Here is a 24,390-nt window from a genome sequence, read left to right as displayed (position 1 = left end):
GAAAATGCAGTTGCTGTAGGAACGCTATCAGTACCAGAGATATCACAGATCCTACTCTCCCTACAGAAGGTTAGGCCCTTCCAAGCAGGAAGAAACAATATGTTTGTTCTGTGGCCAAAATAATTATAGGCTTACCTATATTGCCTTATATTTCTCCTTTCATAAAAGAGCTTTGTATCAGTGTTGAATGAGCTGAGTTGTGAGACTAATAACTTATCTGGAACTCTCCAAGCTAAACTTAGGTCTGGCCGAAGCACAGCGATACAGCTTCAGTCACTTCAGGAAAGGTGATTCTGTCTATACCAGGTCTGAACATGGCCAAGTGAGCTTCCTTCAACATTGCCTGTTAAAATATTTAAGCTTAAGTAGGTGTAATTCCCTCATAGATAATATATAAGTATACATCTTCGGACTTCTCTTTGTATGTTCATATAGCAAGTCTGTAACGTTACAGCACAAGCTCACATTCTTCATCCATGGGGACAGTTTTAAGGAGAACATAGAGATCCACATACTCTAACGTGAAACATGCTTCGTTGAAAAGTATTACATTTTTGAAAGCTGGTCACCTGCTTAGAGGAGCCTCTAGCCAGGGCTCTTATTTACAGTTCAGAGGTATCTGTTGTTCCAGGTGAGATCCACCTGCGCCAGGAGCTATACCAGTGCAAAGAGAGAATACCACCACGACCAATACATACTGCAATTTAAAGAGACCAGTCAGAGAACTGCTGGGAATTGAATGTGTTTTTCTTGTGCTCCAGCCAGGAGCCTAAACCTAAAGGTTACCCTGTCCTAGCATAGCACCATATCACCTCTAGCGCCAATTAGGCTGACCAGAACTGTATATATCTACCTGCCTATTCAATTCATATCAGGAAGAAAGGAGAAAGTAAAAAGGAGGAAAAAAAGGAGGGGGGAAAAAAGGCAAGGTCAGGCACTTATACATAAGCAACATGCCTTGTATGAGTTCTTTCTCTGAAACACTGAAAAAAGTCCGATTCTGCCAGTGATTTTTGATGTATGTGTAGGTAGCAGGTACTAACTTTACCAAAATCATTGCCATACCCAGGATTACTAAGTTCTGTGAGAAATGTCAAGCCTCGGTCACGAAACCTAAAGTTATGTTGTTGACTTCGTCATCATCACTCCTAACAACCATGAAGCCAAGTAACACCATATCATATAATGGTTCTCCCAAAGCCATGATAAGACTCAAATGAATCTGATGCTTGTTGCAATGGAAGAAAACTGGGAAGCTTACTATTTTAATTGAAAAAAAAAAAAATTCTTTGTCACAGTCGCCTTTGAACTTCTGTCTGTATCACTGGGACAAACGCATTCATTATCGGGAATAGAAGCACTAGGAGGGCTTTTATAATGCAGTATAACAGAAGCGTGGGTGTGGGGGGGAAGGTGTTACAACATGTCCTGTACCTATTCTGGTAAAAAAGTTTTTTTTTTAGATAAAGACACCTTCTGCCAGAAAGAATGTCCCCTATTTTCAACCGGATTTTAGGTCTAGTCCATGCAGAGGATTTCCAGATCGTCTGTTTAGTAGCACCAAAACATGTTAGGAATATTGAGCGAACTAATCAAAGCACCTTGGTTCAGCAAAAAAGAAAAAAAAAATTTTAAAAAAATCAAGAAAACCTGAAGCCCAACATAAAAACAGGGCAGTAAACACTGAAATAATTTTTTTTGTCTCTTTTCACTCAGGCACGTAGAGCAGTCATTAGGGAACAGTCCAAAGGCGCTGAGGAAACTCATTACCAATAAGGCAAAACATGGTCAAGGGGCTGTTTGGGTTTTGTTTTGGTTTTTTTTTTCTGTCTTTCCCTTTCATACAGGGACGAAGCATGAAGAGACTTTTGGGACCTGACCGTGTTACGGAGCGGGAACGACGTGCCTCCAGCCCTGCTCCGCAAACCATTCCATCAGCAAAAGTCTCCGGCAGGTCGGAGACGGACTAACTTTTCCAAGGTATTAAATTAAAAGATGTTGAATTAAGTTAAACGCCCCACATTGAATTGACATTTCCCTTTTTTAATGCAAGCTAAGATTGATGAAAAATACCACTTATCTACATTAAGGGTCAAAATATCCAGCAAAAGAAGCCTCTGGTTCACCGCGTCAGAGCAAAGTCAGTCTTACATAATCCGGGGACCAGAACGCGGATCACATTCTGATGATCCAATTAATGGTGGGATACTTTGCAATCAGCCAGGAAGCAAGGCCCCTAACAGATTGTGGGGCTGTAACATCAATTTCTTAAGTGCATTTAAAGGATTACAAATGTTAGTCCTGGCTTGAGATTGAAACACCTATTGAGGTGCTCTGAACCACATTACAGTAATTGGGTACCTGAATTAATGCCATTTCTTCTGATGGGCAAGTTGAATACATTGGAATTACGAATTTCTTTTGCTGTGTTTCACTTTCAGCCTTTTTTTTTCTCCCTCCTCTGAACACAAATCTGAGGCAGAATATCTCTTTTTATCTAGATAGCTTTAATTACAGCCCCGAGGCACCCAAGTACTGTCCTAATTTTACCTTCTGCATTGTTTGGGTGAGTTTCCTGGTTTGGCGTTTGTTTTTTTTTTTTTTTTTTTTTTGCTTGTTATTTTACCATCCAGTGACATTAAGATAGGAATAAAATTATTTTTTTCTTGAAGCTTTGCAGAGAGGGGGGAGAAGGCTGCTGAGAGATGGAGGAAGAAGAGTCTGTCTTTCCTTCCCATATCCCTCTTCCACTATGTAAACCTTTTTATGCATGCACCAGATAGCATTTGCAGTGTTTTACACCTCTAGAGAGCTAGAACTAGGGCTGCCTCAATTAGTCTTCTATTCCTTCTGAGGTCAGTTCAAGTAAAGGTCTCAATCATATCACATTGGCAGGAATGCTAACTACCTGGGTATTTTGGACCATACCGGGTTCAGCTACAGAGCTTTAAAAACATGTCGCTGGTTTCAAGAGTATTCAGTGAATACACAGCATAAAGTCGTACGTATGTGCCAGAGACTAAATTTACTCACCTGGCGTATGAAATGTTTAAAAAATCTAAAATAGGTTATGGCATAGGTTTGTTTGCAGGGCTTTTCAGCCAGCCAGTGTCTCTGTTAGACTGCAGTTCCCAGCATAAAGGACACGTGCATTTCCCTCTTGTATCATATGAGTTTTGATAATTAGAGTTATGACAGGGAATTCCATCCATTTTTGTCCTCAGCATATGTGGCACTGACATTTCAGCGACCTCGGCAGTGATTTCTCACTTGCAGATAACTGGAATGTACACAACCATGATATAATGCTCATGCTGTGAAAAAAGAGGTGGGAAACAGAGTCTGGTATTCCAAATATTCCAGTACATTTCTTTTATCTGGTTACAACACATCAAGCTTAGATATAATTTTAATTACTCCGTTTTTTGAGGTCTATTAGTAATTGAAGTTATAAATATGCACGCAAGTATACGCACACGCATTTTATATTTCATATACTATATATCCTTTCTGAGGTATTCCAACGTTTTGTCCTATATTCAGGATTCTGTAGGAAACTGTGAAGTTGCAGTGATTCTGCTTTAATTTTGGTTTTGCTTAAGATAACTGTAAACAGCAGAGATACAGGGGCTATTTATCTTCATTGCTGGTTAAGAGGAAATCGTAGCGTATACCTTAGGGGAGCTAAGGAAGCACAATGATTTAACTGGCATATGAAGGAAAGAGACAGCTTCTAATTCAGTAATAGAACTTTCTGACGCTCAGGAAAAAGCAGATTGCATGGTCAGATAGTCTTTTACAGTTAACTGTTTTCTTTTATTTTTTTTATGTATTTCTTACCACATCAGAAACATTAGATTTAGGAGGGGTCACTGGGGGCCGTTCAGCTGTGCTCCTTGTTTCTCTTGAGCGGTTTTCAATGTTCCTTAATTCGCCACCTTCACTAATGCAGGATATTCCTAGAGTTTAGAAATAACCCTCCTGAAACACAATAAAATCTACAAACTATCTCCTCATAAGAGGTGATTAATCAGAGACTAGACATAGCTTCAACGTAAGGGCCATGTGATGAAGCAGGGCATAAGGATTTTCAAAAAGTGTCTTGCAAATCTGAGTTCAAATTTCAGAGCAGCTTTTGACTCATTAGATCACGCTTGCTGAAATGATTTACATACAGATAATGGAAATGCAAACCCCAAGGACTAGTTAGCTGTTTAGCAGTGTATACATTTTATATAACCATTTCCATACATCTAGTTTTAAATTCATTAACAAAAATTAATTGCTACCCAGTGGTCTACAGTGCACAGCACGCAGCTTCAATACTCTTTCTAAATTACCGCTTTCTATCACTCCTCCAGCGATCCCGCAGACAAGTCAAACTTTGCTGCCTTGAAAGCGTTGACTACCAATTTGTAGCAGAGCGCATGTTTATTATAGTCAGTGTGAATCAACAACTGAACTTCAGGAAATATTTATCCTTTTTTTTTTTTTAACATCTCAGGAATACTTTGGAATAACAGAAGGCTTACTCCCTCTCCCCCTTTGGCAAAGACAGCGTGATGCCCTTAGGACTCCGCCACGGAGACACCAGCAATAACAGCTCCAACATGCTCAGAAAGCACTGACCTCACTAACTTTCATTTTGGACCCTATCCAAAGTTTACTGAAGTCATAAGGGGCCTCTGTGTTAGCTTCGGTATTCTGCAGTTCAGGCCTTCCAGTTCTATTCCCCTTTTTTCCCCCCAAACCACTAATTGAGCTTTGCTGTGCGAGCGTTAACTATGTTGTTATTGTTGTGGCACACTGAACGTGAAGTGCCTAGTGATCACGCTGTCCAAATGCCTGCCTGCTTTTTTTATGGCGTGGGTAAGGAGAAAATAAAGTTATTTTTTATAAGCAATTAACAGAAATCAATCTTGGATTTTTACAGAGGAGGAATGATTTGGGACCCGAGGGGGGGCTAAGGTTCCCTTTTTAATAATAACATTTAATGGATAAAAAAATAAAAAAGTCTTTCCACACTCTTTCCATCGTATTTCCCAAATATTTACAGTGTACACCTCGGGTTTGAAATAAGCCAGGGAGAACTAATGCATTGTTTACACTTGGAATCCGAGGTGGCCCAGTCCCAGCAGGGCAGTACAATGCGCTGTATCTTTCCCTTCTCAGTACTTATCTTAATCTTAATAACTAGCCAGACAACTGACTCCAGAGTCCTGGGCTTATCGACTGGAATTCGTCACATGCACACAAGAGAAGACAAGAAATGCATTATATAACAGTGCCATACAAATCATTATCTTTTAATATTTAAAAGTACGTATTCAAAGTCTGATATGAAACCATTTTGGTTGAACTCAATTCCACTGGTTGTTATTAAATTTGATAGCAAATGAACAAAAATACACTTGTAACGTATTTATCTGCAAAAGAGTTTATTTGCAACAGATCAAAAGGCTGCTTCTTACTGCATTTTAGTTACTGCTATCAAATGCAATCTGCTTTTTAAACATGCTTTGATACGGGAAGACTATTTTCAAAACAGGTTAATAGGAAATATATATAATTTTTTTTTTTGAGTTTCTTAAGTACCAGGAAATACTCAAGAGCGTGAAAAGAAAGTCTATTGCGCCCTCACTGTAGGTCTGGAGCATGATTTCTTTGAAACAAGTTTATATAAGCAACAGGAAAGCCATTTCAACTACATCCACCAGGCACTTAAACCAGGCTTTCCAAATTGTCATATAGACCTGAACTGTGGTTCTGGCGTCTCACACTAAATGGCATTTTTCACCAGCAAGAGACACGCGTGAACCACAGCATGGAGGGTACTCCGTGCTGCAGGGCTGGTCTCCTGTGAGGGGGATGGTGTCTTTCTCTGCACCTCCACGGTAAGGATTGCTCGAGTATATAGGCACCATGGCGAAGGCGGGGAGCAAGAGGCACCCGGAGAACGATTAGGAGCCCACTCCTGCAGAAAGAGGGGAGGGACAATGATTTTGAGCACAGACCCTGTCAGCAGTCCCTCTCCCTTTGCCTGCCAAAGGGTAAGGGAGCAAACGGGTACCTCACACACTGACACTGTTAACATGCACTTCAAGTGGGCTTACATGAAATTAGTATGGGGTAACAAAGATGCTGTAAATTCACTCCTCTGCTTACTTCTCTCTAACCCCGCCTATGAAGTGTTACTCATGCTAAGTGTTAACACTCGCAGCAATGGGATTTGTCCGGCGTAAGACGCTGGAGTCACGCTTAAAAAGACTATCACCGCTAGTGCCAGCTTTTCCCAAATTTCTCTTTCACATCAAAAACTTTTGAAGTATGCCCTAGGCCAATCCTTCTGTTAAACCACAAACCACAGTAAATCAATTAGTTAATCAATCCCATCAGGCAATCAATTAACATGAACTAAGAAATCCCTGAGCAGACATATTCTCGTGTGAACAAAGGTCACCCACCGGGGCCTTTCTATGTCTGTTCATATTAGTTTAAGCCCAGGTTTAGAAGGAGAAATTTTCCTGTGATAACAGTTCTTCGTATTGATGTGTCAGCACAGACACCTAGTCTCCGTGTATGTCTGGCAGAGATCGTCTGAATTTTTACTCATGTAATAACTAGAGGCCACTTTCAGAAGAGGGAATCTGAGCTTCGTGCTCCGATGTGGCGAGAGAGGAGAGACCTCTTTCAGTGCCAACGAAAGGACTTTGCACCAGGGTTTGTAACGGTACCCGAACAAAAGAGGTAACCGGGCTCTTTCAAGCGTGCACCTTGAAAATTGCAAGTGCAAGCAAATTCATGATCACCCCCAAATTCTTGACCCACGTTGCAAAATCAATTTTTGAGTCCATTTGCTAGGGTCAGGTTCAGTCTCACTAAGAGCTGTTTTGAACAAGTTTTGAACTTCCAAAGAAACACCTGCTCTGTAACACCTGCAACTCCACTTTCTAATCAGAACTATTACATTCATGAATAATATTTTATAGTTATGTGGTAGTTACCTCTCAGGGATAATCCACAATTCAGTGATAAATCCATTCAGTCACATGTGTAACATCCCTGCAGCCTAAGTAGATGAGGTTACCCCGTACATCAACTGAGGAAACCGAATCTTTGGGCTGGGAGGAAGAAAAATCGCTGGTGCACGCAAGGTCCACATAAAGTTCATAGTAAAGCTGAAGTTTCAGCAGAACCAAACATAGTGGGTAACCTGAATTCTGCGAAAGTGAAATCTTGAGTCAGGCCCGCAGACTTCTGTGTGGTCGCCATCACTACTTTTTATTTGGATATGGTTGCGCTATGGGGTTGCTCATCAGGTAGGTGTAACACTTGTAGATAATTAAGCTGCATAGCACCCAGTTTTATTTGTCTCCAAAATCTGCCGCAAGTTCAGTCTCTGCATCACTCCTACTAAACAAATTGTACATTTAGCAGCAAAAAGGGTATCAAATAAAGGCTGGCATGGCCCTTCTAATCCTAGCCAAAGTCAGGGAGAGAAAGATGCCTGGAACGGTTGAGAATTGGCCTAACTTGGGAAAGGGGGGGAAAAAAATGCAAAGGTATGAAAATGTATTCAACAATGCTCTCGGTGCTCAGATCCAGCGGTGACAGGGCTATAAGCAGATGCATTAGGCTGGAAATATATCAAGGTTAGATTAAGCTGCAGAGTTTCCATTTTATTAATGGTCTTCAATCTGACTCCTTAATAAAATGGAAACCATTTGTAAAATTTTGATCAGAATCCACACTTAGCTTTCAAATGCTTGCAACCTTTGGGTATATTCAGGAACAGATTTGAGAGAGCCCATGCCTAAAAATGAAGGAGAGAAGGGAATGAGAAGGAGAAAACGACTTGAGGTGAATCAGACCTTGAAGTGAATTATTATGTAAACTGTGAGTTAGGTTAAATGAAGAAACCATTGGGACAGCATGTTTTTTTTGCATAGATCGCAGAGATATTAATGCTGGACCACTGCAGCATCTGCCACAGTGGTGTAACTGGAAGAGTAAATATCTAAGACGTCTATATTTAAATATTAGCCTCAATGGCGTATCGGAGCCACTAGAGTGTTGCTTGGAACTGGAAAGGCCAATGGGCTGAAGAAGGGGAGGGAGCTGCAATTAATGCAATGCTGTATCACTATCAATGCATTCAAGTTTCCTCTCACCTGACGGCAGGGAACAGGAGAAAGAAAGGTTTTTACCTACGAGCTACTGGAGAAGGAAGTGTTGTCGGATAAAATAAAGGTGACAGAAAAAGAAAGTTCCTAGAAAAATCACTCCTCGGCTGCATCTCTCCACCAGAAGGTAGCCTGCATAGAAAGAAGTGAAAGTTCAGACTTCTAACTTTAGAAGAAGCTGAAACTCATATTTAGAGCTATGCACCAATTTCATTTAACAGCAAGCCTGCCAGAAGGGGAAAGAAAAATAAAAATCTCACAAGTGCACATGCTGTGCTGCTGCACTTCTGGTATCGGAAACTCGAAGAAGAAATCTTAAAGGGAGCCTTAGTCACATATGGCAGTCTGTGGATGAATTAATACGTTATATACACAGATTCCCAAAATGGCTTCAATGAGGCTTTTTCTCTTGTAAGCGGTTGGAACAAAAGCAAACGGAACGTACTGAAAACACAGCACTCAAGTCCTCCTTTTAGCCTTCAGAGAGGGAGGATCGCATCACACAAGATCTCCAAGCAGGATCAGGATGTTCAAAAAAAACCAAACAAGGAGAAGGGTAGAACATCATCCACAGCGACTTACAACCTTCAGTAAGGAGAACAGTTGCGTTATCCAAGGCCATGGCCTTTGTTAGCAAGCAGAGGCTTCTCCTAACACTTGAACCTGATGACGTCTATACTAATAAAGCTTACATCCATAATGAAGCATGAGCACTTCCTCTGGGAAAGGCCTGGAGCTATCAGGAAGGACAACATGGTACTGTGACAAATTAAGAGTCTGTTTCTCTCCCTTTGACTTTGATATCTACTTGGATGACATTTGCAGCACTGATGGGGACAACGCTACGGAAAGAAGAACCTTGATTAGCCTAGCCAGGAGAAAGTCACCTATTATCCTAGGAGACAAATCTGGAAATTTTTAATAAGACTAGACACTGTCGCTTCACCTCGCCCCTTAGACTCATGGTGACCCCAATAGAAAATACAGAATATATTTATTCGGACTAACAGAACTATTTCTATAGGTGACACCTCCATCTGTTCTTCATAAGGCATTTCTCTGTGTGCTCACAGACTACCTGGTAAATACAACCGAAATGCCAGGTAAGCACAAGTGACTTCTCTATACTGCGTGCCAAATATTTGTTGTTTTGACCTAGGACAAAACAGCTGGGTTAAGACAAAAACCTACATATAGTTACAGAAACACTACTGTTCTATAATCTGTACTCCTAAAAAACTGTTTCCTCATAGTCTACATAAAATGTCCACTTCGCACACATTTGGGCCTTCCTGTTACCATGTATCTTTCAGCATTTTGGCAGCATGAGAACCTAGACAGAGAGAGTGTTTTAGGCTGAGACCTTCTCGAAATCAGATGCACACTAAAAATCAAAGTGTATGAAGGTACCAAGCTCCCATAGGCCTCTATGCAAATCTTTCAACCAGTACTTCTTGAAGTTATGTTGAGTAGTAAGATGGTACATCAAAGCTGATGAATTCAAGTGACGTTCACTTTCCAAGAGGAAAGAAAATCACAGCAACAACCATCTCAGAAAAAAAGTACCCATCTCTGAACTAAACTAGCCAAGCGATTCAATATCTTGAAGCTTTTTTGGGGGACGCCTGCTAGAATTAAAGTGAACGCTTTGTACTGTCCATCTCATACTGAAAGGGAAGGTATTCAGCAAGGTGCTAATCCAATGCAACACACAAACTAGCAGTTTATTTAAAACAAAACTTGATCCTTATTGGGAGCTGAGATATTTGAAGCACACACAAGTAAAACTAATTTAACCTTTGAAAAGTTATCTCCGGAGGGAAGAATAGAAATCCCTTTATAAGATTTTTAAGCACTGCAATTATTGACGAGGACTATATTACTTCAGTTTTCTCTGATCAGAAAAAAAAGCAAAGCCACAGGAGACATCAGCAGCTGTCAGGCTGTTTTCCAACTGCAATGAGGTAGTTTACAGTGGGCTTGTGCCAGTCTCTTAAGACCCAGTTAAGAAGCCTTTTTAAAATGCCTTAAAAAGCCAACTCATACATTAATCAAGTTGAGCCCTCATCCATACTTACTGCAATACATCAATTACCGTGACTTTTTTTTTTATTTTAATAAATTCCAGTTGACAGCAGACACCTTATTAAGGCTCACTAAAATGATACAATAAGTAAAAGGCTATTAATATTGCTTTTTTTCCCTGCTGCTATTGTCTTGCCGCACTGGTCTGCAAACAAATTCAGGCTGCATTACAATTAATGCCAATGGAACTCCTTCTAACGACTTCCAGCTTGCTAATTTTTTACGCTAATAATAAAAAAAAGGCATTGCTATGCAAGAACGGCCCCCTTTTATCATGCTCGCATGGCACACTAGAGAGCTCCTGCCATTGTTCACATGAAAGACAATTAAACCCAGGAACATCAAACCCAAAAATGACAATCTGCTAACCAGCACTGGGTATTGCTGAATTCTTTTCTCTATTTTCTGAGCTGATAGAAAACAATTCTCCAAAGACATTTCCCTCCCCCATGCCCACCCTTTGGAAAAAAAAAAAAGTTTGAAAAATACCCTCACTGATTTATGCATCTCTGCTCAGAATTTATTAACTGTCTGGGGCCAATTTCACTCTTGCACGTCTATTGCCTCCAGGTTCGAATTCTGGACACATTTCAAGAAATGCAACAATAATATTGTTTCGTATTTAAAAATAAACACTTTTTTTTCCTCTCTCCTCTGGTTCATGTTTTCTGAAACACAATACGAAATGCCAACGGCAGGAAGATAAAGCTGGTGTGGTAACAAGTTTATTTCTCCCAGTCGTCTAGGGAAAAAGACAGAGTGAAAGAGATCACAAGGTTTGTTGAAAATTAAGTACATTCACGATGTTAATTTAGAGTAAAAGTAACTTATATTAAAGGTGTATTCATCTACGCCCTCTGTCACAAAGCTTAAGACCCATTTTATAGCAATGTTTCCAAGATTTGCATCTGGAAGATTATTTTTTGTAAAAAAAAAAATTATTATTTTTTTAAAATGAACTGTGTTTTCAAACCACATGCATCTATATAGTGCATCTATAATATTACAGACATGGACAATTTGTACTTCTGTAAATGACTTTTGGCCAAGAGTTTGAAGGCACTTCAGAATTCATTCATTCTTTCTCACAAAATCTTTGAGAAGTAGGGGGGTTTATGTCCGTTTTACAGGTATATAAACTAGGTGACAGAAAGGTTAAGTTATCTAAGACCACGATGCATTAGTGGCAGTAGTACAAGTACAGCCCCAAAAATCCAACTGTCACCATGAAGATGACTCAGAAACTTTGACAAGTCTGGAGCTCAACATAAGGCTGAAGCATATATTTAAGATACATCCTTGTCCAGGATCCTACTTGGCTACCTTCAAGGACGCTCATAAATCCTGCTTGGCTTTCACTCAACTCCAGCTGTCCTGATCAGAGGTACTTCCTTAACCTGAGCCTATATATGTCCCAGCAACTTGGGCCCTGGTCCAGTCATTTTATCCTACACCACGGTACATACGTATTTAATGCAAGAAATTTGAACCACAGTAAATAACTGTTTTATATCCTGAAATATTCACATTACTGGAAAGACAGCAAGCGTACGTATGTGCATGTTACATACATGATGTTAAGAACTAATTCGTAACTTTCTGATTGCTACAGATCTGACACAAGTAATGAGAGGCAAAGCTTCGGCTGGAGGATACAAGTCTTATGAAAAAAGTCCAAATTACATTTAGTACCAAATCATAGAATTATGTATAAACACCAGACCTTATAAACATGCAGGGGTAGAAGGAATTTATGTTTTTAAGGAGAAGCTGGGAAATTCCCATGTCCCTTTTGCCATACAAAGTATTTCCTGTCCCTTCGGCTGAAGGACATCAGGCCTTAAACCTGTCACTTGGGCAGGTCTGCTCACTTCCAGGCCTCTGCTTCAGACCAAAGAAGTTGCGGTAAATTCTGCATTTGGGAGAGAAGAACATTTTTGTGTTGTTGTTTAATAGCCACTGAGAGCTGTGGAGTGTTAAGAACATACCCCAGGAAAGATGGATTAGTAGGAAGTGGCCAAAAGAGGCCATAAAATGTGCATTATAAATGCAATTCATCACATAACTGTGCAATTTGTCAAATGGATATTGTACCTTGCATAGCGTCTTTTGGGACAGAAGCAAAAGAAAAAGGCCTGGGAGATAACGGTTCTATTCCTGGCTCTGCTACTGGTTCTCTTTTTGACCTTGGAGAAGGCTTTTTAGACAAAATATGTAGACCGTTTTCTACTTCTGTCATTGCATGTCCAATTTCATATTGATTAGGCTCATAGTTGCACATCTAAAATCTCAGCGTCCTGAAACAAGAGAACTAGGAGACACTTGACACAGAAATCTGATTTTTCAAGTGTCTTTTAGCCCAGGAGCTGAACCTATATGTCTTTATGCATAAAACAGGGAAGATAACACTAACATCTTAAAAAGATTTCACAAGAATTAATCTGATATTCACACGTATATGATGCAGTAGGTATGGAAGTATTTCATAGTTTGACGAAAAAGATCCTAAAATAATTGCTTCTGAATAGCACAAAGTGGGACCTCGTATAGGTGGTGCAACGCTATGAAGTCGTTGAAATCAGTAACTGCAAGACATAACCCAGTCTGCTAAAACATAGCTATGCAGTCCAAAGCAGCTGTCCAGAACTGCTCTCTATCAGTCAATGGGCTGGATATTTGCTGCGTATGAAACACCTCCTTAGTCATTAACCAGCAGGCTGGACTACGTGACCATCGAGCGCGAGCGATCCTTGGCCTATTACTCCTGGAAACAGAAACTTTTTGTTGTGGCAACACAACGAATAAAGGCTGCAGGTGCTTCCCAAACTGGATGCACCTCAGTGGCTGCAGGAACAAGGACAGAGAAACCTGCTGGAAGCAGCTCTGCTGGATTAAGGTGATGTTGCCCTCCGCTGTTGACCAGCGGTCTCTCAGTGCAGACTGACCAGCCGCTCCAAGAGCACTCCAGTCCACTCAAATATAACCTTCAGCAGCTTCTCTCACTGCGCCCACTCTCAGGGTAGGAAAGCTCACATTATCTTTCCATGAAGACACCAGCCTCTTTGATTGGTCCACAATTGCTTGTTTGGTTATGCTCCGTCCAAACACATACGATTTTGGCCCCAATAAACACAGTTATTATCATCCAACTTGTGTTACTTTTCTGAGGTACCAGCTGGGATGTCCCTTCAACTCAGCATTTGTGATAAGGACAAACACACCTGCCTTAAAGTACATTGGAATGTCCCTTCGCATCTTGATAAGGCCCGTGGAGCAGCCTATGATCTGTCTGTGGGGAAGAAGCGAAGAATCACTGGCAGCATCCTCACCTATGAAAGTCGCTAATTTTCATAGGTGAGGCGGCTGCCGGGCTGATCTGTCCCACTGCGTGCTTAGTGGACAACTTGACCCAGGAGGTAGCTCTGTCCATGTTCCACCTGCACCTACCCCTGTCTGCCAGCTAGGTAGTCAAAGGTCTTTCCTTCTTCTTCTGTAATAGAGACTTCGGCTCTACAGCAGAGTGCAGGCTTTCACTCCGCGTGAGCCAGCTGCTTTACAAATGGCAATTGCGTGCAGGGGCTGCATATAAACCACTGCCGTTCCTCCACACAGCTCACTGGGATTTAAAAAACAATTTTAAAAACACCTGAATTTTGCTGGGATGTGGTGGTTTTGGTTTTTGGGTTTTTTTTGTGTGTGTTGGTTTTGATTTTTTTTTCTTCCTAAAAAGGCAAAACAAATTAAAAGTAGTAAAAACATTTGCTTCTTTTTTGTATGGTCACACGAAAAACATCTGCTTCTTTTTTGTACAGTCACACGTGCACTGGAGTTGGCTCATTTAGACACTGCATCTGAGCCAATTTAGATGTGACATCCGAGACAATTATACAACTCCCCTGAGTCTACAACAAAAAATCAAAGGCAAATATTTTTTTTTTTCACACCATACCTAGTTTGCAGCTGATTTGAGCTCTATAGAAAGTGTAAGATAACACCCCGAATTGATACTCCTGAAATCAGAAGGAAAGTTTCAATTAATATCATCACAAAAGAAAAATAAAGAGAGAAAATTAACAGGTCTGACATCACAGCTAAATTTTAGCATTGCTCAAACCAGTGTCAATCAATAATAAAGCCATAGAGTCACTCTAAATTAATGCAGATGGAAACTGAAAGTAGACAAAACCCATACTGACTGTAATGAAATTGCTTATTGATAGTGCTTCACTTACTGTCCAAATAAAAGCGGAGTATATGACCAAATTGTTTTATACACATTCCTCTCCTTTTAATTACAGTGTGAGAGCAGCAATCGTTATCTCTTCTATCAACTTACTTAGATTTATAATATGGCTTGCTCCCCACACTTAAGACAATATAACCTTACACCAAGGCAATATTATAGTGCCACAGCCTGTATCCTAGCAACGGTTTAGGGCTTGCATTTGATGTCAAAATAATGGGTCCTGCTTAATCTCTTGGTTTTTTGAAGTAGGGGGTCAAACACTGAAATCTAGGAGTTGAGGGGGGGAAAAAATACTGAAGAGCATTCTAAAGGCACACCTATGGGGTACATGCCTATATACACGGGGTACATGGGCACACACTGATGCATATGGGTAAATAGACAACCACATGTGTACACAAAATAGATGGTCTAGGTTTTGTCTTAAAATTGTTTAGGCAGGAGTGAAAGCTGAGAAATAGAATGATACATATCGCTTTCAAGATACCAGAGGCTTTTAACAATCTTCCTCCTGCTTTTATCAGTTCACTGTCTTCTGTAAGTTAACAAGGAAAAAACATCTGACTTATGGTCCCAGTTCTTCTTCATCTAAATTTGGTCCTATCAACATATTAAAAGAAAAAAAATATTCCTGTCTCTAACTTCTTGTGCCTTTCCCATTTCCTTTAAAAGATTTTGTTAAAACATACTGATTAAGTGATCTACCTCCTTGCGACACTCACCAAGCTGACACAGCTGAGACTTATCTGTATTTGACTATTTAAAATATTAATTGTGATGGAAAAATCCAAATGGCTTGGTTTGTAGCAGCACCAAGGATATATGGTGGTAACCAGCAATAGCAACCAAACAGAAGGATATTACCGAGTACCTCTGATTCAGTTCAGAGGCTGGAAAGTACTTTCAAAGAGGAAGATTCAAGTCTGGGTAGTTGTCAGAGAGCCATATATGTATGTCCGTGCGTGTATGTATACTACTTTTGCAAGAGAAAAGATGCAAGACTGAATCTGCAGTTGTAAAGGTTGAGGAAAAGCGAAAAACTGACAGCCACGCCATTATAATCTTCCCCACGTAATCCAATCCTCCTTTCTATATGCACAAGTTTGCAATTCTTATTTTTAATGCCCCTGGGAACACTGCGAGCCAGGTAGGGGATTGGAGCATCAACTGTCCCGCAAGCAACTGGTAAATAGGGCTTTGTTGAACCAGCAGGTTGCTAAACACGGCTGGTATTCAAACATGCCGGGTAAGCTCAGGGTTATTTGCTCTTCTTTGCCCCCAAGGCCTCGACAGAACAGAAGAAACAAAGATTGTTTCAAATTGTGTTTCGTCTTCTCTATGCCTCAGTTAAAAATACACAGGGAAAAAAAAAAATAATCACTCTTTCCTCTTGAAAACTTGCGGTGCGCATACAAGCCAGCAGAAGGTTTTGTATGGCAGTGGCTGTCCGGCCAGCGGCTACGTTAACAAACCTTCAAACGCCCGCAGTACCACAGCTTTGCCTTCCCTCGCTGCACCCCACTAATCCAGCCCCTCGGGAAGAGCCAGATAAAACAGGCAGCCCATGGAGCGCGTCCCCAACGTCAACTAACCCCGGCTCCATGGGACCAGCTGAGCCAGAAGAAATCGGAGGAGCCGCACTTGGGTGCCTGGTACAAAGAGAGATCCACAGCGCAGGAAGAAAAACACTGCTCGCAGGAGAGCGATTCCTTTTTGTTATCCACAATATTTTACTTCTAGCTGCAAACCCGGAGCTTGAAAGGATCCTTGCTAGCTCTGTTTATTTATTTAAACCGATTCTTGCAGCCCTTCTTCTCTCTAAACAATACCGAGGTGAAGAGTTTACAGGAGCATGTTGTCCGGAATTCAACTGTTCGGCGAGCGCTTTGCTCCAGCTCTAACGAAAGCCAGCACCCAACCTGGGAGCCTTCCCCCTCTTTCTCTCTTTAAGGGAACTCTTCACCGCGTGGGTACCCGCACACGGCAATTCACCCCTCTCTGCAATTGTTGTGGCAGTCATTCTCTGACAGATATTATTATCCCCTGAAGACAGTGCGTGGACAAGCCTATCCCCTGCTAGGCTGTCCCAGTTTTATAAACTGCAAATCTGGTCAGCTTACTCTCCGGGAGGAAAGAAAAAAATAAAATAAAAGAATAAAAAAAATGTTTTTTAAAAAGGACAGCTGCCAGTACACTGCTGCATTAATGCAGCCCCAGCAGAGGGAAGGCACCGTCCCTCTTCTACTGCGGGTCCTTCCTTCCTCTTCAGTGACACCACCACCACCAGTGAGGCACCGGGAGCCCGGCCATGGGCTTTACTGGGCAACAAAACAGGGCTCAGCAGCAATTCTTACACAACTACCGCAGCAAATGGGAAGTAGGTTGGGAAGCAGAGTCGAGTCCCTGCATGTCGAAGCTTCCCTCCCAGCCAACGCTATTGCTAAAAAGTGCTCTGAATTTAGGCAATGCTTCAGATTGTGCCAAGTGGCATTAAAGATGAGCGCAGCCTTGCACACCCACCTGAACCGAGCTCAGCCTCAGCACGAGCCTAAGTACTGTCTTGAATGGAAACTCAAAATAACGGAAGAGAGAGAGATGCAAAACAAAGTTTCAATTAAAGTATTTTTTCTTCTCCAGAGCTGTGTGATCCAACAGAGGTTGGCAGTAAACAAAAACCAAAAAACAATGCATTTTTCAACAGGAAGTGTGATCAAATCACCATTGTCGTATGACCATGGGACTTGCAGAAAAAAGCATTTGTGTGTGTGTGTGTTTTCAAAAGAAAAAGAATTTAAAAAACGCCCATCAAACCAAAACCACGTATCTTGCTTCGATACTGATTTTTAACATGGGAAAATTCCCTTCACAATTCCTGGCACTGGAGGCCAAATACTCTCCTTGATCCACGTGCAACAAAAGACTTGAGAATTGGGGAACTAAGCAGGTTTTCCACCCTGGTGTCATACAAGCTCATTTTACATTGCCATTAGACAGGCAAAATTAAAATGAGAGGCAGGTAAAGAGAAAACACAGCTAGTTTGTATAATACCGTGACACGAATATGACTGAAGTAATTAGTCCTTTTTTTTTTCTTTACTTCTTTATTAAAAATAAACCCAGCTAAACCTAAAGTAAAATAAATTTTATTGACCCTGCAACAAATCTATTCCGTATTTTATTGGTTAATTGCCATTAGCCAGACAAAGCGCACTGAAGGGTTTCTCTTCCTTGGCTGCATGACCAAAACTCTGTACACAGGGCGAGAGTATTGAAGAGGCAGTGAAAACCGAAATCTTTAAAGAAGAAACAACAGAGCAGCAAACTACGGGAATTTCAGAAAACCTGTTTTTAAAAATCAGTCTCAGCTGAGTCACTGTGTGGTAGAAACTGTCATTTTGACACGTCTGCATTTTACTTAGAACAAAGGGACAGAAGTCTCTAGTTGCTACCACACTACAAACAACAACACTTCAATATCCTTAAAAAAAAAATAAAAAAATCTCAGGCTACTGTCAGATGACCAGGTCGACGGACATTTCATTTCTTCCAGTTAACATTTACAGTTACAAAAATATAATTGTATGCTGCACTCATAGTCAGATCCCATGTCATCCTCCTTGATTTGCTTCTTTCCCAAAAATTTGTTCTGCTTTTCCAAATCAGCGTGCCACCATATAAAGCATACACCAACACCAGCGTACGGCCAGCATGGGACTTAGCAATTCACTGTACTGCGGCAGCTCATCAAGTACAATTCAAGCCCGTGTTCGCGGGTTAAGTGATTACAAAAGAGACGAGTAATATAAGTTTGCTTTTTAAGTCTTTGCTTGTAGTTTGTGCTACACCAAGAAATTGTGAGTTTTCAGAGTATTAATTTCCTCTCTCGTTGTCATCTGAAGATAGCAGAGCACAGCCTCATTGGCATCCTTACCTATGACCTTGTGCTGACTTGGAATTTAAATGTCAAACCCAGAACACTGGTACCACGTAACCTTCTAAAATTAAGTTGAACACTATTTCCAAAAAATATTGTTCAAGATCAATTTCAGCCCATCAACTAAATCAAAAGGGTTAGAATTTTGGTCAAATTCAGATCATTATTCAAATCATCACCAGCTCCGCCTCTAAAAGTGTCTCTGATCCAACTGGCACTGCAAATGTGAATGCACATCTTACTATCCTGGTCTTTCCCCTAAGGTTTTAGGCTCTTCTGCCTCTAATCATAGCTATAAAACATATGAGAAGTCCCTTTCCCATTACATTGCTGGTAAGACATTGGTAGTGAGAAGATATGCAAAAATGCCACAGAATGTTAAAAAAAAAAAAAAAAGAAAAAAGTGCGGGTTTATTTCTTAGCTAAGAACATAGGTAACCATCAGTAAGCGGTAGACTGCTTAACTTCATTACACAGACACTTTTTATGTTTTGTTTGCGATTATTTGAAATGGATTATTGAAAGCGACAGTCATGCTGACATTACTCCCTGCTAACACACTCTTACTGCTGCTACTCATTATAAGCAAAAAGAGGGAAAAAAGCCTGTGATAGTAATTTGTGACCTTAGGGGAGTCCAGGTGCAAACAAACTTCATAAAAAATAACACGAATAATTTTTTTGCTAGTCTTTTCAAGGAAACACATCTGCGTTGCATCAGATACAGGTACCAGTCTATGAAACACTGGGTAACAGTAAGCAACGCAAATATTCATGACCATCTACTGCAATTCTTTCCATAGAGTGCAAACTCCAGAATGCTAATTTCACTTGACATGCGGACGTATAACTTATCTGGTGGCGTTCATTTTAATATTTATATACAACTATCACATTTTGTAAATGCTTAACAATGCAAATACTCAGCATCTGCCATTCCAAGTGTTCTCTGTCAGTAGAAGGTTTTAAAAGGTTTTGATCTCAACATGCTGAACTGCTGAGCCTAGTAGTCTTGCATTTATGCCAGTGTAAATTAGCAGCAAGTCAATGGAGTTAAAATGGAGAAAAAAAAAAAAAAAGGTGGAAAAGCAGAATTAGATTCTGATATTCACATTTTAATTATCGCAGATATTAGACTTGAAATGCACTGCAGCGAAGTCAAGTAAAAATGCTGTTGCTTGGTAAAATTAATATTTATAAAATAAACTGAATGTAGTTAAGATTACTAATGTTGACTTTGCTTCTTTAAACTGTAACATGAGTTGCTTGACCATTTGTAACAGCTTTTTGTTTTACTCTTTCTTGACATAGTGTAGCACTGAACTAAGTTGATATTTTTCAGGTGTTTTCAAATAGGTTTCCAAAATTGTGAAAAGTAACTGAACACAGTTGTATGTAATGGCAATTTTTGGTTATTCATTTAAACTGAGACTCTGGAAAATATTTCCCTGAGAATAACTTATCCTTAAAGCACATCACTCAGCTTGGTTAACCTTAACACACATGCTTTGATTTGCCAAGTTCAAATATGAAGTATCAGCTGCTAAATAAGAGGCAAGCTCCTCTCGCTAGGGCAGATAAATAGCTCCTGAGGTGAACCTTTAGTCGAGCGATGGGCCAACTGGAGGGAGTTCGTCGTCTATTGGATCTAGGTTACCATTCATTAGGCATGTCTTGCTGCTTATCTGTGAACTCTCTGCAAGACAGGACTCCATTTAACATGTAGGCAGAACAACTAATTAGCAGCTTCCCATCCCCTCCCCGACTAATACAATTCCCTTCTAGTTGCTCCATAAAGAAGATTCAGTGGAACACCTCTGTGAAAGCAGTGGAATTCCAGGTAGTTATGGTGACGAATTTCATTGTGAATGAGGATCAATGTCCCATACTACTTTGAATAGTAATTTCTTAATTCTTATTCAAATCCGGCCAGCAAGATAATATAACTTGAACTGAATTGGCCATGTGATCCTGATGGCATCCCATTAATGGGCTGTTCACTTAATTTATGTAATTTTAAAAAATTAAATAGTCATATTTTAAATCCCTACTGCAGTCCTTCAGATTGAAAGTACATGTTTAAAAGTTATAGTATCTTTATAAATCAGTATGTCTGCACTTCTTAGTTTGTTGACTGAACTTTCCCAAAGTTTTAATTCATCTTCCCTCATCTCTCTCTCTCTCTCCTGCCTGTGGGAACATCGTGAAATCCCAGCATCAAGCTGTTTCATTCTCATATACTGGCCGTGTTATGTGCCACAGAAAAAAAAACAACACACGTTTGTAAATTCTTATTTGAGTTGGGAAATAAACCAAGGTTTTCTATTTGTACAGAGAGAGCATAAAAATCCAGTTATAGGGACACTTTCCCTGATGGTCAAAAGCCTGTCTGTAAGCAAAACGAACACAAAGGTAGTTATTAATAACAAAAGCTTTCGGGTCTAATTCTGCAAGATGCTGAGCCTCCTCCTCCAAGCCAACAGGAACCCAAGGTACTCGGCACCTCCTATACAATATTCGGCAACTGTGGCCTAAAAGGCTCATTGCAGGTACCCCATCATGTCCCAGGAGCGCAGTTGCCCCAGGAAGGACCAGCCAGGAGAGGGCGTGCCACTGGGAAAAGAAACGCTCCGTTGATCTAGGGCTATTTATAAAGCTTGCACTAAACATTTAGAGCCAAGCCCTAACTTGGCTAGATGTCAAGGACCACACTGAAAAAAACCCTATACCCTCATTAAGAAAATGCACGAAGCACCAATTTCTATTTTTGGTCGCAGTTGTAAGCATCGCCAGGGTTACAGCTGCTTTATTGTGGTTTCTCAAGAATTTCCTTGATAAAAAAGGACAACAGAATTAGCTGAGCCTTTTGGAAATAGTCACACAGTCCAGCTGTAAAACAATGTCAAGTAGCTGGCAAAAAACCAAAACAAAACCCCGTAATACAAGAGTAGCTACATGTCTACCAGCAGTGGCACATTTGCCCTCTGAAGTTCTTTATTTGGAACTGGGAGAGGGAGGGGGTGGGAAAGAGGGGCTTGAAATCTTATAAAGCCGCTGCCCAAAGTGGTACAGAAACCTTTTTGGTGGTGGGCTTGTCACAATAACCTGCTGGAGAAAACACTCTCTTTTAGTGAGACCTACGGGTGCTGTGTGTATAGACGTGCTACGTGCACATACAGATAAGGGAGGCTGAAGGAAAGAGTTCAGTGTTCTTTTCTTTCAGAGGTAAAGGCATTAGTGAACAGTGAATTAGGAGCAAGAACTGAAAACAAAGTAATGAAATCTCCAAAGTAATTAGTCTTTCTTATTTTACGCCAAAAGAGTTACAGCCTGGGTCACTTGCTGGGAGAAGGCAGTCAAGATACAGGACTTTGAGTCAAGAGGACTGGATTTATCAAAGACTTGGGCAAGCAGCGCTGGGCTTTCCCTAAAAGATGCCCACTCCTCCAACTTCTGCAGGAATCAAAGATGATCAATGGTTTGTCCCTGATGGAAAGATGAAGATAAACTTGTGTGTATGTACGGGTACATGTCTTTAAGCAGGGAAGGATCGTCCATGCATTATTATATACCTGGAGTTTTAGAACATTAAAACAAATTATTACTGTAGAGGCAATGAAATATCCTGACAAGGACATTATATCACATTGCATATTAATTTCAGTGTTTGTGTTTTTATACTATTCTTCCTGCATTTTTTGATTAGGAAAGAGAAGTTTCCTGTCCCTCCCTCAATTTAAATTTGGAAATGCAGACAAACATGCTGGACAGCCAGAGAAGCTGGCTACCTGGGAAAGTTACAAAGAGCAACAGTTATTTCTCATTACCTATCTTTGTAGGCAAAACTCACAAAAGAAGCAGAAGAAAACTTTTGTGGCTAATAGAGGAAGTGAAGTAAGGTAGCTCACCGTGAACTGTGTACTAATCCTGCTCATCGGGAGCCAGTATCTGTTTAACTTCAGATGTGAAGTTAAGTTTCCACGTAAAAATTTAATACTCCTTCACAGGGAGTATTCTCTCATACATCAGTACTCTTCATAGATATGCTAAGACAGATTACCGTTGTATATAAGCGCAACTATCAACCCCAGAATTATTTCACCTGGGACCTTTCCCATCCCTGCCCGCTTGAGTCCCCTATAAGGTGTCAGTTGTTAGACTGAACACCATGAGTGGTAGGAAACACCTTTAGCTGTAGAGCACGGGACACAATCAAGACCAAACTAGCTTAGCTACTATGCCCCTGGCAGTGTAAGTGCTGAATAATAAAAGTCTTCTCTTAGACCAAGTAGTAACCTAATATCTGTATTTAAAAAAAAAAAAAAAAAAAAAAAATCCCCCACAGAAACAGTGGATTCATTTGTCATGTACAAGTAGAGAAAACAGGGCACTCGTCTGGAACCCAGAAGACAAGAATTACAGGTAATATTTTCAAAATTGTCTAACGTCTAGATAATTAAATTAACTCAGGTATAGCTCACTCAACATCATGGTGCCTGGATTTCTTTTAAACATGAGTTCAAGGTCAATTTTGAGCAATACCTAAAAATCTTTAGCATCCCATATTTTAAGAACTAAAATCCCATTTGGGAGATGATGATGAACATCTCTGAACACCAACAAGGCCAAAGTTAGGCAGGTAAGTGCATTTGCTCTACAGCCTGTACTAACAGTGGTGGAAGAGGACAGTTTGAAGCGCACACTGGGTTTGCCTCCTGGAGGGGCCTACTTCAACACATAACCTGCGCGGGGAGGCTGGAATACTCACCCCACAAATCTCTGCTTTTTTTCATAACTACACTTTTGAGAGAGACTCTCTGAGAGAAACCAAATCCTTAGGAGCCAAGTTCCCCAGCAGCAACGCACTTCAGAAAAATTTCTTGGCTGTCACTGATTTTTTGTGTTTGTCAAACCATGTTCTTCTGCATATCCAATGCTCTGCCTGTTGGTCTCATCTTTTCTTTTTAGATTGTAAATCCTCCTAGCCTGAAGACCACGTGTAAACTGTTCACCTCTTCCCTTGCAGAAGTCAGCATGTGCTTGCCCATCTCAACTCAACAATTAGCACTCAGTGAATTGGCTTGGGATAAGAATGCGATAGCACACCAGGGTCTGTCATTGTCACAGAGCTCTGTGTGCTGCTGCCTGAGTGTTTTAATTTTCCTCAGTTAAGTGTAGTATTTGTACAGATACAAGCATATACGGGGGATCACATCTATCTTTGGATTCTGCAGAAATGTTCTTCACCGAGTTCCTAGTAGCCAAGTTAACTCTTTCCCCAGAAAGAATACGCAGCATCCCAAACACCGAGTGAGTGAATGGAAAGCCAGAAATAGAGCCCTGAAGATCAATAGATTTGACTGAGAAAGCGTTTGCATTCTCAGGGGTAGAGATCATTGTGTTTCTAAGTGGATCAGAGATATGATCCTTGGCCGCTGTGAATGGAATGGAAACTGGATGCCATCAGCGGGAGATACGAGTGCTGATGCGGTGAGGTAATGTGGTAAGGAATAGCAGAGTGGAAGGAATGCAGTGCCACTGCCCTGAGGAATCTTAAAATTAGCTCATTCTGGTATTCAAATGCTGGGTGAGGGGGAAAAAAGGAAAAGAAAACAGAAGCACAGCATTTTTACATGAGAATCATTTCAAAAAAGGAGGAAAGGTGTCACTCCTCATTTCTCTGGGCAATCAGCTTGAGTTACATATAGTATTTAGAGTCTGCGCTCCATGTATGAATGTAACAAGTAGGTGACTGCCAACCTCTTGCCCTCTTGGGGGTCAAAATACCAGCTCCTCACACTGAGACATCTCCAGCGGGGATGGCACGCGTGGGCCAGACAGCCTGGGAGGTTGAACTGGGATGTCTGACCATTGTGCCCAGGAACCACCGCACATAGAAGGCCACCACGCATGGGGCATTCCTCGTGAGCCATCTCTTCTGAA

At 40.8% G+C, this 24,390-nt stretch overlaps 1 protein-coding gene across 49 annotated transcripts in view; it reads right to left on the bottom strand.

Annotated features, from left to right (window-relative positions):
* ESRRG (estrogen related receptor gamma) overlaps positions 1-24,390 on the bottom strand; it is a 405,634-nt gene that overhangs the window by 242,201 nt on the left and 139,043 nt on the right. For 4 of the 49 annotated variants that reach the window (XM_074579392.1, XM_074579408.1, XM_074579394.1 and 1 more), the window contains one exon: positions 14,218-14,278. The exons of 43 other annotated variants lie outside the window; for them this stretch is intronic. The gene's annotated coding sequence lies outside the window, so the exon portion shown is untranslated. Of the gene's footprint in view, positions 1-8,207; positions 8,316-14,217; positions 14,279-24,390 lie in introns of those variants that run through there. 2 more of the 49 variants (XM_074579417.1, XM_074579426.1) reach the window with 1 other exon arrangement.

Source organism: Larus michahellis, chromosome 3 (genome assembly GCF_964199755.1).
Source record: "Larus michahellis chromosome 3, bLarMic1.1, whole genome shotgun sequence".
Taxonomy (NCBI): Eukaryota; Metazoa; Chordata; class Aves; order Charadriiformes; family Laridae; genus Larus; species Larus michahellis.
Note: the sequence above shows the minus strand (reverse complement) of the source record. Positions and strands in the feature narration are given on the sequence as shown.